General features: G+C 45.5%; 1 pseudogene; it reads left to right on the top strand.

Annotated features, from left to right (window-relative positions):
* Positions 1-1670: 1670 nt before the first annotated feature.
* LOC149356728 (uncharacterized) lies at positions 1671-7965 on the top strand (annotated as a pseudogene).
* The last annotated feature ends 564 nt before the right edge of the window (positions 7966-8529 follow it).

Here is an 8529-nt window from a genome sequence, read left to right on the forward strand (position 1 = left end):
GCAGAGCGGCGCACGAGAAGAGAGACCTCAACGTGGTGCTTCGTGTCTTCTGCCCCTTTGCACGGGTTTGCCACCGGCTTGGTCTCAATGGAGCTCAACGTGGCTGCGCACACGCGCAGCCGTGTTCCCTCTAAGTGTGATTGACCCTGTACTGTACCTCGTGTGCATTTTGTGGGAACAGCTTAAATTTCAGCCAGAGTTACGCGACTAAGGCGGGGGACGCTGTAGTGGAGGGCTCGCGATAATTTCGACCTGCTGTGGTACTGACATCGCACAATACACGGGCCTTTCGCATTTCGCTTCCACCGAAATGCGACCGCCGCCACGGCCGGTGCCGAACACGCGTCATTCGGGTCAGCAGCCGAGCATAGTTAGCATAGTTCTCCGAGCACGCATTTTCCACTTCGCTCCGCGATGTCGGCAGACCTCCTTGTTAGCCCTGTTATTTCTACCTATCGCGCTGTGAAATGGATAACAAAAAAAAAGAAAAAATAGGATTGGGCGAGCTGCACATAAGGGACAAGTCTGCATGCATGAATACCATGTATATGCTAAGCATAGGCGTAACTGAACAGCTTTCTACAATACCACATAAGATATTATTGCTGAAGCAAAAATTATGCCCTCTAATAGAACAAGTATATTATTTCCTGACGTGCTTTCACGCAGCGATGTGTTGAGCCTGCAGCAAGCGATTCAGATGCTGTGGCTCTGCCTAGAGAAGTGCGAATATTCCTGGAGATGTTAAAACAGCAGTGCTTTAAAGAAGTTCATTTTGCCTCATGGATGATGCAAGGCATATGGTTTGCACTGGCACATCAAGAGGAAACTTATTAACATATGCTAAGAGTATGTGACATACAGACGTCAGGTTCAACAGAATAGGCACTTGCTCGATTGGTTCATGCAACAGCACAGTCTGTTGTTCCTCACTGTGCCCGTCTTTTGCTTGCCATGTTCATGTGCCATTGAATTCAGAGTCATTGTGTTTGGTCTCAATGGTCATTAATAAACCTGGGAATGAGAAAGAAATCAATATTTTATGTGTGCATATTTTATAACCACACCAGTATAATCTGTTTTCAGTAGATTTGTGTAATTTCTTTTCAGTGGTTCACAGCTCTTCCTTATTGCAATTTTTCTAATGTACACTTCATGCCTGGAGTATGCAACACTAAAAGCATGCAAAATAATTCATGTAAACTTTAGTATTGGTAAAAATACCCTTCCCTAGGAACCATTGCAAGCGTGCCCTTCAGGTGTCAGCAGGAAAACTGTGGCAACGCAGACGACATGGGAACACCAGTCAATTGGTAAGTGATCTATGAGAAAACCGAGGTAGTATTCCTAAATGTGGTAGTTAGCAGTTATAAATACAACTTAAAATTAAAAGCTAGTAACTGCTGACAGCCAAAAGTGGATGTAAACCCTGCCAACCATTGCAAATATAAGTAATTTTTTTAGCCGCACAGGTGTGCCTTGGGCTGAAAACTCTGGTTGCTGCAAACGTGCAAACGGAGAAGCCTGCCACCAGAGAAGCTGGAATACAGGCTGACCAAGTAGTTGAGACCAATGCAGTTGAGACAGCACATTCAGCTGCAGCGGTACCTGATCTGCTGCCACCTGTGCCAGCAATCTTTCAGCCTCTTCGTGGCTCCACACCAATACCAATGGAAGTGGACCAGTCCCACTGCACTGAAGATGACAGTGAGGAGCACCCAACTGCAGATAAGGACCCCAGTTATGTGTTGTCATCTGACAACAGCTTCTGCAGGTATTGATAGCATTAGTTTTCAATGTATCTCATTGCTTAAAATTTAAAGCCTCAGCTGCAGACAGCCAAGAAATTGTGCATTCCACTGCAACTGTAGATGGACAGACTTATCAAAACTAGCCGGATGATACATGGAATATATGTCCAGTAGGGGCGTGCGAGTATTCAAAATGTTTTATTTTGTCAAGTGAATCGTACAGTAGATGCTCAGTTGTTTCAACCTAATCAACTGCGTTCTTGAGTTTTAGAATAATTCTATGCAGCTACACGAATAATACCACAAAGTTTGAGTAAGGTGCTTTCTAGCTTTCTTCAAAGACAGGATCTACAGTGCAATGCACTTCATTTGTGTGGTAGCATTCGTAATTCTCACACTTGGCTTGGAATATCGGGTGATGTGGCAATACTCCGATTTGCTTGGCAAAGCCTGATTTGATGCCCAATCTCACAGGCTATGGCTCATATGCACCTCATGCCCCTCTCATCTACCGAGATGTGGGGGTAGCATATTCATAGTATATTCGTAATGTATTCGTAGTATATTGGTAGTATATTCGTAGCTACAGCTGAAACTTCTTAAGTTACAGCATCAAGCAATTAGCTGTTTCATTTAGAGCAAATATCTGCAGAAGTTGAGAATGTTAGTAAGAATGTTCGATTCGGTTTTGGAAAAAAAATTACTCGCACATAGTTTACAGTTATTTGCCGTTTTCCTTTCCCGCAGATAGAAAGAAAAAAAATACTGCATTGGTACTGTGTACTTTGATAGCAGCTTTATTTAACACACCTTTTTACAACCAACACATCATGAGCTGAACATTTACTGCTATCACTTATTGGTAGAAAACATTAAAAATCACACAGCACTGACCGCTGAGGTCACTGCCCTTCATTTCCAGTGACCACCAAGAAGAAGCAGGCCAGTCGCTCGCCGATGTTCCCCTTCACAAGGAACAAAAGTTCCTTGTGTTTGAATGTTGCCTGCGACAGCTGCTTGACACCTGCATAGTGTGCGGAAAAACAAGGACTATAGACATGAGCACGGTGGGCAGCCTTCTCACTGTTAAGGGGAATTGCCCACTGCAGCACAATTTCCTCTGGAGAAGCCAACCACTGGTTGCAGGCAAGGCAGCAAACAAGATCCTCCTGGCTGCAGGCATCTTGTTTTCTGGTTCGGTGGTGGCTTCAACAGTTTGGCACCTGCAATCCATCGGGGTGCAAGGCATCACAGAGAGGACATACTATAACTACCAACGGGCATACTTGCTTCCTGCTATAAATGAGGTTTGCCAATAATGATTCTCTAATACTCTGAATGTATGTGTATGCATCATTCATGCCTAAAGCTTGATGGCGCATGCGGTCATAATGAAAACTGGATAACTACAGCGCAAAGCAACATATGTACTGCACCAGTGCCTGCAGTGCAATGCCACTAACTCGGCACTTATGTTGTCTTGGGTTATGTTTTTAGAGACCAACTGCATGTGCTAGTAATGATGTCATCAGCATTTTTTCACTTTGTTATCTTGTTAAGTAAATGTGCTGACAAAAAAATTAAAGTTAATGAAGTATTTCAAAAAACACTGAAACACAAGAAGGAAGGATGCCTTGTGCTAATGCGCATTACTGCAAATACATCACCGTGAGCTTTGTATTGTATTATCTAAACTGTACATGTTCTTCTTTGCAGCTTTTTCAGCAAAAGCAAGCGCAACTTGTCAGTGGCCTAGTGGGCATGCAAGTAGACCTGGCAGGAGATGGCCGGTGTGACTCGCCAGGTTACAGTGCGAAATATATGACATATAGCGTACTGGCTGTGCAGACTGGAGCCATATTGCACACTGCACAAGTTCAAGTTGGTGAGGTAAGCCTGGAGCACCTGGAATAATTATTTTCGCACCATTTTTATAATACGCTTACTGTTTACTTGTGCAGTCGCCAGAGGTACCAAACAGTGAGTCAATGGAGAAGCAAGGGCTGATTAAGTGCTTGGCTGCAGTGGAAGATATGGGCATAAGCTTTTGTTCACTGACTACAGGTAGCGTTTCTTGATCTTGCACTTGGATGCATGTCAGATATCACATAAGATGATGCGAATGCACAGTGCTGCATTGTTGCCTACAGTCATTACATATAATAAATTCACTCATTGCTATCTTTATTCTAGCAACATTAACAGTACTAACAACTTGTTGGTTGCAATTTTCCATGACACCACTAAGTGCTAAAATACCAAAACCAGATTACTGGCCACAATGATGGCATGAATAAAACCAGTGGAAAGGACATAGACACAGTAAGGAGCACAGGAAGACGCTTGTTTTACACTAGCTTTGCACATTATGATGGCGATGGCACTTATGCATGTGGTGCCTTCATTTTTGGAAGGTTGTATATGAAGAACGTTACATGGTTACAGGTTACAGTACATGGAGAGGACGGCTAGTTGGTACTATCGGAGACAAAAGCAACTGAGCTTCCTCCAAGTTCCGAACTGTGTATCACTGCATGCGGGCATCACCTGACGCACTCCTAGTATCAAGACCAGTGAACTTGCGGTGCGGAATTTGAAGTGGAGATCAGTTACTTTTGTCCCAGATAGGACACACTATCAAGAATAAAACCAGCGGAAACAACACAAACGCAGTAAGGAAAGGAGTTTCTTACTGTGTGTCTTTTCTGTTAGTTTCATTCTTCTCAATATGTATTAACTGGCCCAATTCTCCACTCTGATATGAATGTTTTTAATGAGACTTTGACACCATTATCACGAAGTGCTCAGTATTTAACTGTGCTCTTAACATTTTCACCGAGCCCAGTCGCTAAACTTAATTTTTTTTCTTAGACCGCCACCCTGCCATCAGGCGGTACTGCAGGATTAGCCGGCCAGACATCAAGCACTGGTTCGACGTCTGGCATGTTGCAAAAGGCAAGGAACCATATTTTCTCTCCACCTTGATAGGCCTGTTTGTGACATTTCTTTCCTCATTCAATGTAGGTCTCAAGAAGAAGCTGCTTGCTGCCAGCCGTAAGCATGCAGTTCTGACAGCATGGATCCAGTTAATTATCAACCATCTTTACTGGGTACCTGGAGCAGCAAAAGGTGATGAAGAGCTTGTTGTTAGTATGTGGAGAAGCCTGCTGAACCACATCTGCAACACGCATGACGGACACGATGGCCCTTACAAGCGTTGTCTACATGAACCGCTTGAGAACAAGAAATTGCTGAAACAAAGTATGTAGCACCTGAAATGCTATATACAATGCTTATGTTGTGCCCCGTTAATATGACCCCCATTAATATGGACTACACAAATTATAGACAATATTTCTGGAGACCACACTTGACAGTGTTGGTATTCAGGCCTTGTTAATGCGGAAACCCGCTGTGCAGGCAATGGACATGGGAAAGTGCACAGTATCCATTATGGCCCATGTGTTTTTGAATTTAGGACGGAAGAGACCAAAATTTCTACTGCCACACCCAAGTGTTTCAATTTCAGCATTTTTCGTGCAGGATAACAGAGGAATGCAGTGAAAAGTGCAAATGGCTGAGAGCTGGCCCTTTTGTTTTGTGGTTAATGCTTTGCAGTGCAGAGCTATCCTATCGAAGGGCCTCAATTTTCCAGCTTGCAGGAGGGACTGTTGAAAACTCCCACAGTAGCTTGTACTATGTAGAAAGCCACGCTCAGCAGCTGCCAGCCAAATCAGTGCTGACATGCAGCAGTGGTTTGAGAGATGTGAACAGTCACAATAGCAGTTAGGTCATTCAGCCATAAGATGCCATCAAACATATAGACCTGCAGGCGCTTCAAGCTGCGCCACATTATTTTCAAGCACAACGGCGACCACAATAATGGGCTTGTAGCTCCCACAATTCCCACAATGAAGTCTAATTTCAACTTCGCCAGCCGCCAGTATGCACAAAAGCAGACCTTAATCGTAGCACATTTTTTTGCTTCAAGATTTGTTATTATGGATGACTGGCTTAATGGACAATTTTATTCAGAAACCAAAGTGTCCATATTAACAAGGCACAACTGTATACCCATTTTAATAGTGATAATATAAGGTATTAAAATGTGATAATTCATAACCTATTACCGCAATCCATTTCTAGCATCAGAAGCATTCCTGGAGCTGCACAAAATCGTGGACAGCCCACTGCTGCTCCGGGACGTACGTCAAATTTCCCCGAAGATGCAGACGTACTCTTTGGAGTCGTTGCACAGTGTGCTGAACAGATTTGCTCTAAAGTCGATTGCTTTTTCAGAGGAGGGAATGCAAGAAATGTAAGCAACAAACAGCAGCCAGGAAAGAAATCTTACACTGTCTTTTTAATTTTCAGGACTCGTCTTGCCGTGTTGCATTTAATGAAAGTGCTTCACGAGCACAAGCTGTCACCCAAGCTGGCGAGGAACACTGGAAAGTGAAAACTTCGAAGGCGAGGAGAGGCCACTTCACTGTGAGTGAAGTGAAGGAGGAGCCAAGCTACAGTACGTAAACCCAGCTATGAAAACTGATCACGAGTTAGTGCAAATATGCTGATGCACACAGAGTTCAGTACTTTCCAATACTAAGCCCTAGTGCATCCACAGGCACTATTCAGGGAATAAGAGTACAATCAGCAACAAACAAAATGTGAACAAGCCAACCAAATGCATGCTTGCTAAATAATAATATGCAGTACTATAGACAGCTCCGAGAGATATATGCTAAGGTAACACTGCTTCTTTCTTTTCACACAGGCTATGTTGACGCACTGCTGCAAGACACTGTGGAGCGCTCAAAAACCTTATACAGAGAAAGTTTTCAGCAAAAGCGACAAGCCACTCCTCACCACATGGCGGCTGCATATGACAGGCCAGACAAAGCGGACCTTATAGCATCCAAAAAGAGCCGTTATGCAAAGTCAATGCCATCAGCTCAGCTAAAATGGAAGCCAAGATTCTTCTGGCCACTCACCGTTGAGTAGGAAGGCACCGTGTAAACCAGCATGCCAGACTGTCTTGCAAGATTGGTTTACGGGGGTCTAACGTCCCAAAGCGACTCACCGTGTAAACCAGCATGCCAGACTGTTTTGCAAGACTGCTGTATGGGGGTTTAATGTCCCAAAGCGACTCACCGTGTAAACCAGCATGCCAGACTGTCTTGCAAGACTGGTTTATGGGGGTTTAACGTCCCAAAGTGACTCAGGCTATGAGGGACCTCGTAGTGAAGGGCTCCGGAAATTTCGACCACCTGGGGTTCTTTAATGTGTACTTATATTGCGCATTACACGGGCCTCTGAAATTTCGCCTCCATCGAAATGCGACCGCAGCGGCCAGGATCGAACACGCATCCTTCGGGTCAGCAGCAGAGCGCCATAACCACTGAGCCACCGTGGCGGCCATTGTCTTGCCTCTATGGCCAGCATACCTCAGTTGGCCTTTGAGACCCTCCTGGACGAATAGCCGTTCCTGCTCCGTCCATCCAACTTCTTACTGCCCATCAAGCACCAGATCACGCACCAAACTGTAACCACTGACCCGCCCACACTCTCTAGACCTCGGCGCCTTGCTCTAGACCAGTTCCAGATTGCCCGCAACGATTTCGAGCACATGCTTGAGCTCGGCATTATCCGACCCTCCTTTAGCTCCTGAGCATCACCTCGCCACATGGTACCGAAGAAATCACCGGAGGACTGGCGGCCATGTGGCAATTACCGCGCTCTCAACAACGCAACAGTTCCGGCCCGTTATCCCCTACCTCACATCGTGGATTTCACAGCATCGTTGTATGGCGCCACCATTTTCTCTAAAATTGATCTGGCCAAAGCCCACCACCAAATCCCTGTGGAATTATCTGACGTGCCCAAAACTACAATCATTACACCCTTCGGCCTCCGTAACTCTGGACAAACATTTCAACGCTTTGCAGACACCCTGATTCGAGGTCTACCCTTCTGCATGGCTTACATCGATTATCTCCTTGTCTTCAGCGGCGATGCTGAACAGCACATGCAACACCTCCGGCAGCTTTTCCAGCGTCTCTCTGAACATGGCCTCATCATCAACAGAGCCAAGTGTGACTTCGGCAAGTCGGAGCTCAACTTCCTCGGCCACCACGTTGACCGTACGGGCATCCATCCTCTTCCATCCAAAGTCAAGGCCATTCAAGAATTTCCGCAGCCTCCTTCAATCCGCTAACTCTGTGAATTTCTTAACCTTACCAATTTTTATCGCTGATTTATCCTTCATTGTGCAGCCCTCCTCAAACCATTGATGAACATGCTTCAAGACAAGGAAGCTAACTCTGCACAACTTACATGGTCGTTCGCCGCTCTAGAGTCTTTCGAAGCCGCCAAAGTGAAGCTATCCAATGTCGCCCTCCAGGCCCATCCACGTCGTGATGCACCTCTTCGCCTCAGGACCAATGCTTCTGACAATGACGTTGGAGTCGTACTTCACCAGCTCGCAGATGGTGCCTGGAGCCCTCTATCGTTTTTCTCCCGGAAGTTTTCCCCCGCTGAAAGCTGCTGCAGTACATCCGGCCGCGAGTTTTAGCCATCTACATGTCCGCTCGGCATTTCAAGCTCCTCCTTGAAGGTCAGCAGCTCCACATAGTTACCAACCAAAAGCCACTCACTTTTGCCATCAAGTCGGGGAGCAGTAAATTTCCGCCGCGTGAGATCCGTCATCTCTAGTACGTGGCGGAATTTACGACAGACATCAGACATGTGCAAGGCCTTGACAACGCCCTGGCTGATGCAC

Source organism: Amblyomma mixtum, chromosome 3 (assembly GCF_055824585.1).
Source record: "Amblyomma mixtum isolate Tamu chromosome 3, ASM5582458v1, whole genome shotgun sequence".
Taxonomy (NCBI): Eukaryota; Metazoa; Arthropoda; class Arachnida; order Ixodida; family Ixodidae; genus Amblyomma; species Amblyomma mixtum.